We start from the raw sequence: 9,026 nt of genomic DNA, 5'->3' as shown, positions 1-9,026 counted from the left end.
AGATGAAGTAGGTTTTATCGTGTAACAACCAGCTAATTTAATATTACCTGTGGCTACAAAAATCGAGAGGTCTTTTATCTTTGTATCGGTGTTGCGTTTAAAGGCCGGTGAGCAAAAAGGACAAACACAAACAATTAGATAAAGCAAACGTGTATTATACAAAACTAAATAAAGTAAATGAAAAAGGTCCACCACAACCAAACAAAGATATAAACAATATTTACAAACTATATATAATAAACAATATGTGTATGTGTGCGAGTGAGTGGAAAATGTCTGAAGTCCGTGTTTATTGTATGTGTGTTAAAGGAGTATAGTTCGGTCTTACCAGGGTTAATGAAGTCCAAGAGGCCGATGACGGGGTATATGTCCAGTCAAAGATAATACGGTTAAAAAATCTTCGGAAGAAAATGATCCACAACAATCTCTCCTTCTCTCATCCAAACGCCAGCGCTAGTCCACCATTACTACTCATGCATTTTGTGTGTGTGTGATGCTCCGTGTGCAAGCGAAGTGCGCATGCTCCGGCCCTTACTCTTCTGCATTTTTTCCCTCGGGGCTTGCCGTAGATAGGCATGCGCACTTCGCAAATGTTAGAGATCAGTTTTGTTGAATAGTGGAGAATAAACAGTTAAAAAGGATTTCGTGTGCTCTCGTTTTTTATTGTTTTTTTTTATATTACAAAATGTTTAAGCGATCCTGGCATGAATGATCAGTCACATTAACAAGAGTGTGGTAACGTTAATTGTAAGATGGCGGGCAAGTTGTTTGTGACGTAGAATTTGGGCGGGCACATTGTTTGCGACGTAGAACGTGGGCGGACATTATGCAAATATGTCACGGAGTGACGTGGATCCGTAACAGAGCAAAAATAGATTTGACAACGACTTGTTTAGGCGAATGTGAATCGATTCTTTTTTTCATTAGACAAAAACTCCATTTATGGTGCACTGTCAGTGTCACAGGTAGTGCAGATAGTTTATGTTCACATACAGCTACATGACACACTGCGTGGAAGAAAATATTAGAAAAAGCATAATAGGACCTCTTTAAAGAAAATGGAAGCAAAGACATGTTAGAGAGGTTAGAATGCTATTTCTATCCTTTCCACTAATAATGTTTTAAATATGCCACTGTTTACGACTGCTGTACAAGTGTTTCTGTATTGGCTGGTTCTTTCTGCATGATTACTTAATTCTGGAAGAAGTTACAGCAAAGTACATCAACTACCCTTAAGAGAAATATTATTTGGTAGCTAAAGTACAAAAATACTAGAATATTACAACCAAATGCTAATATTTTCTCTAAATTACAGCTCAAAACCCACAGCAAATGGTGGCCCGATGCAAAAAAATTCTTCGGCACTTTAAGGAAGGGACCACGTCAGCTGCTTTCAAGCATGTTGGGGTGAATCGGAACACAGTGGTGGTCACTGCTCCAATAGCAGAACTGTACATCGCTGCACCTGTCAAATATCACTTTTTCAAAGTTTAACGTCATATACTTTTTCGATCATTTGTTGAGTATATTTGTTTTAAATTTAACTCTTGGGTTTAAAATGTAGAATTGACTTGGATTTTACCAAACTGAAAGATTTTATGTGGAATTTTTGTTGCACTTTTTTACGACCATGTTTACATTTGCGAGAAACCTTTTCACTATGTTAACATTTTTTGCTATTTTTCATTTGGTAGTTTTTTATATGGAATTGCAGAATTTATTTTTTTCTATTTTATATCAAAGACTAAGTTGAAGTTACATTCTTTGTGTGATTGAAGTTACATTCAATCTGTGCTGTTTCCTTTTTTCTGCTGAGCCCATAACTGAGCCTTTAAATCTCCTTTGTAAATGCTTCACAAAACATAAATAGTCCTCACTTTAGATTAGCTCACAACAATAGTTAACTAGCAAGTACTAAATGATTTTTAACTATCTGAATAAATTATGATTTATATCAGGGATGTGTGTTTATAAAGCATTTGTTAACTGGTTTATATGTAATTTAATACTTCTTTGAAAAATATTAATTGATCATTGATAAAGCATCGTCAATACAATTATCAAAGACATTATAAATATGCTTTATGATCAGTATTAAAGCATTTATAATGGCATTTATAAAGTGGTTGCTAATGCTTATTAATGTGGAAGCGATGCTTTCTAAATGATGAACAAAGCATTTACTCATGTTTAACTAATGCTTCATAGTGTGCAGTTATTATTAAAGTGTTACCGAGGCTGGGTATTATGATAATAGAGTCAGACCACTAATTAAGGGCTTTTTTTCAGCATATTCTAAAGACTTTGGCTGCTTTCTATTCCAAAGTGTACTTCCCTCTAAAACTCCACCATTCGGAACACCCTGCGAAGTTACCAGCGCAGTTGTCACTTCCTCTGTGTGTTTGAAACATATACATCTCGGATACCTGTCACTGCCGCTGTGAAAATTTCACACTACGGATTTTAAATATTGAATACTTATTTAAATAAAAATTTATACCATTATTAAAAATTATATTGAAACATGTATAACTTGTAAATACATTATTAATTAATAATAATAATTAATTAAAATGTAAGGAGATTTTTTTTTAAAGATTACTAGCCTATATAATACTAAGGATTTCGTGATTAAATTAAAATTTACAATTTTTTGTCCTTTTAATATGATGTTGTCGTCGTTAATAATGCTAATAAATATATAAATCGTTTTTTCAGCTCCATTTTTTCATGCTCCAGCGAGACACAATAACTTATAAGAACATTTTTATTCCTTTTTCTGAACTGAAGACCTGTTGTTCACATGTTCCCTACAATGGTCGCAGGTTCCCTTGAATTAAATTTTTTTTTTTTTTTTGGAATCACATTTAACACACCTTTTTAGTGCAGTTAAGGTCAATATTTGTTTGCCACTTTATCTGCGAAAATGATATGCATAATTTTACTTCAAGGAAACTTGACATTGTCATCCTAGAATATGGCCATGCCATCATGTAAACTATTTATGGAATTTGGCAGATGCCCTTATCCAGACTGACTGACATTTTATCTCTTTATACCGTACATTCGAGCAGTTCAGGGCCTTGCAACAGTGGCAGTAGAATTTGAACCTGGGATCTTGTGAGCAGTAGTCCAATGTTTTACCCACCGAGCTAACTCTGGTCTCTAAAGTAAAAATGATTCTGTTTACCTTGAAATTTTATGTACACTATACTTTTGGTTTAAGACAAAAAGGTGTTTTTGAAATGATATAGCAGTACTTTATAGCTAAATAAAATTTATATTTATATAACTAAATATATTTACTATTTGGATCTGCAGCTCCTCTACAGTATGTCAGCACTTTAAGCTGACTATATGGTTGTTCTACTTTTGATCAATGAAAGATATTTCCCTTATTGCTTATTTGCAGAATTATTAAATTATTTATATGTGATGTAATAATGTGTGTAATGATAATGCACTGGTGCTGATTAATATAAAACACCTATATTATTAATAGCAGACCATGACAAAACTAACTCTATAATAGTTACAAAATAATTACAAAAGAAATACATTTACAATATTTCAATATATATTACAAATCAACATTCATTCTTAATGCTTATAGATACAGAAATTAGGAACAAAACTCAATAATTAAGTTTATTACTATTAAAATAAAAAAATATGGATAATTGTAAATTCTATTCTATTTCAAGCAAATTTTGTTTGTTTTAATTATTACAAAAGGTGATAATTAAATATTAAATATTTGAAATAATGTTAGAAACTGACTGGGTGAGTTACAAACAGAGCTAATTTTCTGACATATCTACTGATTAAAGCAAAAATGTTATAGCCTAAATAAAAAAATTCAGCCAGGTTTTAATATAATTAACATAAAGGAGAACATTTTGATTTTACAGTTATTTTTTACAGTCCTTTTTTCTTCTTGTGGAAGATGTTTCCATCAGGCTGGACACTCCAGGTCACAGTGGTGTTCTCCAACAAGCCATTCTCCTCCAGTTTCTGCTTGATCTGAAGACCAGAATTAGGGTTTAATCACTTAACCCCAAAAAGGAAAAGACACACCAGGAAACCAACAAGTATTAAAGGAGGAGTAGTCTTGAGGATAGGGAGCAATTTCTCATATTGAGCTGTGAGAAATAGTAGCAGAGTTATTTTATACACAATTTGTTCAAATTGAGACATCCTGTGAATCACCTGGTATAAAATAGTCAACTGTACAGCAGGATCAAACACACTCCCGTCAGACTCCACCTGCAGTCTTATTATTTGACTCCTTCTTGGAAAATCTGTGAAATACACACATACAGGTTTATTATTGTTCTTTAAGATTCCCCCAAAAAGACATTCTAATTTCTTATTGTGGTAGGGTAGATAATCTATCCACTTTTGGCCCTGTTTGGGATGTAGCTAGCGGACCAACGAGGTGTAAGTGAACATTATATTTAAGGAACCTTATTTTGATGGGAATCACATGGTGATGGGAAGTTTGGATCGTTTTAGTGAATCAGTTCTTTGAATCTCGTTCTTCAAAATTAACAAATCTTTGTTTGACTACAGTGACATTGTTTATGCAGTATTTAATATGGTTCAAAACAGCTGCTGTATACTCCTTAACATCAGTTATGGAAATATTACAATGCAGCTAAGGACACACAGTGTTATGATAACCAGAATGTGCAACTCTCATATCTTTTGGTCCAAATCGTTCTCTTAAATCTATTGCATGGCATAGCGTCTATGGGAGTCAAGTGTCCATTTCTGACTAGAAGACTCAAAGGTAACTACTCATTTCTGTTTCCTGTACATAACCTTTGGAGGTTTTGCACAATGAATGAATCACTCTCTGTGATTAGACGTTTTTCTAAGTCATGTTGAAAACTCGTTCAAAAAGAATTAAACCGGTGTTCAGGTAATGGCATGTTGTGGTGATTGGCTTGGTTAATCTGTGCCAATTATAAGTTGACTGGAGTGGGGCTGTTGGAGTTGGCATTGCAGCAAGTTTGTGGCGGAGTTCGCTTGCAGGTACGTTTGAATTTTACTGATATTTTAATAAAAGATATTGGAATTGTTGCTCACATCTCACTGCATTTTGTATCTCTTGACTTGATAAAACGTTTGCCCGCTGGAAGTATTTCCAGGGTGGAATAATTAGATGAGATAAAATGTGATTTAAGGTCTGTGGGACCCTACAGGGGTGCCACATTCTGACAATATTATTTTAGACATACATTTGTGCATGGCCAATATGAGCAGTCACCCAGAGTGGCAGAAAAGGTTGGCTGGGGCAAAAGCACATTAAGAATGTCAGTGATGTGGGCATGATTTGTTTCCATTGCTTATTTGCACATCAATTGCACAGCCTAATTTATTTATTTATTTTTACATTCATTGATATATTCCTATCTTACATACTATTTTATATAATTTTACAGTTAATTTAATATAATTTCTTCAGATTGGCTCTGGCTGCACTATATAGTACTACACCACCAGACCTTAATGCAAAGTTCCTCTCGTCTCAGGTGCCATACACCTCTGTTCATCCAGGGTTTCTGGTTTGACAAAACCGAATGCTTTATTTCATCAACAGGTCAGAAGGTGCCCATCAACAGCTGCAGGACTTCTTTGAAAGAACAAACTGGGATATTTTTGACCACCCAGATGTGAAGGAGTATACAGCAGCTGTTTTGACCCATATTAAATACTGCATACACAATGTCACTGTGGATTAGAGCATCCAGTTTTATCGAACCAGAAACCCTGGATGACCAGAGGTATATGGCACCTGAGGCGAGAGGAACATTGCATTTAGATCTGGTGGTGTAGCACTATATAGTGCAGCCAGAGCCAATCTAAAGAGAGGCATCTCTGCATTCTTTATTTTCATGACCTGTTTTATTTAGGGGGATGTATACTGGAGCTAGGAGCAGGGACATACTGTATGGTCAGACTGGCCCAGATGTTTTAGCTGGATAAGCCTGTAGCCCTTTTTAATGTAGGAATAAATAAAATGTTTAAACATCTTTACTGGCACATTTCACATGCTGATGTAATTTAGGGAGAATGTATTTAAGTCAGTGTGATTAAAGTCCCCAGCAATATCATGCACAGCTTTGGGATACTTGTGCTGCTTGCACAGACTTGATACAGTATGACAAGGAATAGCTGAGAAAAAAATACTTACTAGTGTGACAGAAAAAACAGAACAGATTGGTACAGGTTACATCATTAAATTGGTCATTATAAATCATGGCACAGTTCTCATTTCCTCCATAGTTATCAGGTCCTCCAGGAGCCCATCGGAGGTCTGTAGCATTGGTCCCATCTGACCACTTCCAAGTGTCCCTGTATAGCCCAATCCAGGGAAATGTAAGTCCTACCAACTGAGCGATCATGTCATCGTCTGAGCTGCTAAAAGAGCTGGCCAAGTCTGTATAATATTTTCGGCAATACGCACGAGCATCAAGCCATGACAGCCAAGGACTATTGATGTTGATAAATTTGCCGGCACCACTGAATTTGGCTGTGGGGAAAGAAACAAATAATAATAATAATAATAATAAATACAAAAACCCACCTTTCTCAGCACCTGTTCCAATGAAAATATGTCATAGGTACAATGTAAAATGTGATAAATCACGAATCAATAAGTCAATGATATTGACTTACCATTATAGCATATGAAAGGTCTTAGCTCTGAACATGGTGCATCCCACCATCGACCATACGGACCTATAATACCACAAGATTCCTGTCCAGCAAGATTATCAGGCTGTCCAATGACCCAGTTGATGTAGGTGACCCTGTTCAGTGAGAGGTCGCCTAAGGACCAGCGCCAGCTATTGATATCATTCCACAACCCGACCCAGACAGGTGTTGTCAGACTTTTGCTTTTTCCCTCTTTATCAAATCTTAGCCAATCAGTATCACTTAAGATTATTGCCAGGTCAGTGTACTTTACCCTGCAGTAATCTTGTGCAGCAGTCCATGACATTGATGTCCTGATCAGTTCATATCTGTGAGGAACGGTTAGCAGGATGGAAACTGCAACTGGAACCAGACCTGTTGGTGACACTTTTTTTTTTATTCCACAGGAAACATTAACTAGTATATATTTGAAGTGTAAAATGTTTTTTTTATGTTATTAGAGCAGGAAATTTGTACATAAAGACTTGGAAAAATATGCCTAGATTGTAGAAAACTACAGATTCACCAAGGTATTGAGGAAATACAAGCTTGCCAAACAACAGCTCTTTTATGAAAGAGACTACTATTTAATGTCAAAAAAATCTTCATATTCACCAATTAGCCATAACATTAAAACACAAAACATTTTGCCCAGCATAGTGTAGATTCCCATTGTGCCACTGGTCTATCTCTTTGTCACACCAGTGCAGCTCTGGTGCTGTGGTGTCTAGCACCAGAACATTGACAGTTGCATGCTGGATGTTCTGGTACTTTTCTATCATGGCCAGCATCGACTCTTTCTAATTGTGTTACATTGGCTTTTGTGTGGGTTTGAACTAGACAGGCTGTCCGTTGGACGAGCCTTGGCTATTTAGTGGTGTATAATTGTATTCACTTCAACTGATCATTAATGATGAGGTTAAGAGAGTGTTGTAACTAAGCTATAAGTAGTTAATAATATATATATATATATATATATATATATATATATATATATATATATATATATATATATATATATAGTGCAATAAATAATTTTAAATAAACTGATGTTATGGATGTCATATTATATATATATATATATATATATATATATATATATATATATATATATATATATTATATTCTATAAACTATACAAATAACTATATTCACTGCAGGGTTAGTGAATTTCAGTATGAAACATTAGAAATAGTAAGTATGGAGGAAAAAATAAAAGAAAAATGTAAAATTATTAAATCAGTAATTGCTACTGTGACATTTATCATTTTTTATAGTCCTTTTCTCTTTTTTTTCTCTTTATAGTTTTTATTACTGTTGTTCCTCATTACTGTTGTTCCTCTTTGTGGTTTTCACACTCAGCATTGGACTTTACATGTTTAGTCAGGAATGTTTAGTCAGAAGTAGAGTGGTAAGCAAATGTAGTATTTGTGTATTGTTTGTTAAATGAAATATGTTCACTTTTCTGCCCAATGGTAAAGTTGACATTTGCATCAAATTACTTTATATCAATTTGTGGGGGTTTTTTTTATGCTTTTTTTCAACTAAACTGTCAAATAAAATGTGATTTATAAAAACAGCTCTCACCAGGGAAACACATAAGAAGATAAGCATCTAGCTTCATGATGGATGGGTCACTAAAGAAAAAAAGAAATTACAATACTAAGTATAAAATCACATACATAATAACTAATTTGTGCAACTTTGCAAATTATCATCTAATCAAGTTTTACATCATCATTAGTGGGTGTCAGGTTGGCAGGGAAAGTGGTGTCTGACTATAGCACCTATTGGCCATTGCAGGCCATTATTGCAGCTTAATAATAAAAGTATGGTAAAATAATTATGTTAAAAGCAATATTTTATATCACAAGCATTAAGATACTGTACACAGATTTTAAAGTACTTTGGTACTTTAAAATACATTATTACAGATTTTTTTTTCAACAATTTTGAAAATGCAAAAAATAACCAAGAACCTTTTTTTTTGCAGAACCAGATATGAACACTATTACAAACATAAACAATAGAGTTTAATTATTTTTCTATGATATTCTTAAAACTAAACTGTATAATTTCAGAGCCAAATTTGAGCCAAAAACAAAGTTTTGATTTGCCTAAATAATGATGATGATTAAAAAATTTAAGTTACAGCATTAACAGTTAAAAACAAAATAAAATGTAAAAAGCCTTGTTTACAGTGTACTGCAAATATGATAATAATTATGATCTCCTTTCAGAGAACTGGAACTAATAGTTTTTACCCTTATTAATTGTATAGTTTTTAATGTAAAACCATATGACAAAATCTCTGCACATCTGCA

This window comes from Clarias gariepinus, chromosome 20, assembly GCF_024256425.1.
Source record: "Clarias gariepinus isolate MV-2021 ecotype Netherlands chromosome 20, CGAR_prim_01v2, whole genome shotgun sequence".
In the NCBI taxonomy this organism is placed as follows: Eukaryota; Metazoa; Chordata; class Actinopteri; order Siluriformes; family Clariidae; genus Clarias; species Clarias gariepinus.
Note: the sequence above shows the minus strand (reverse complement) of the source record.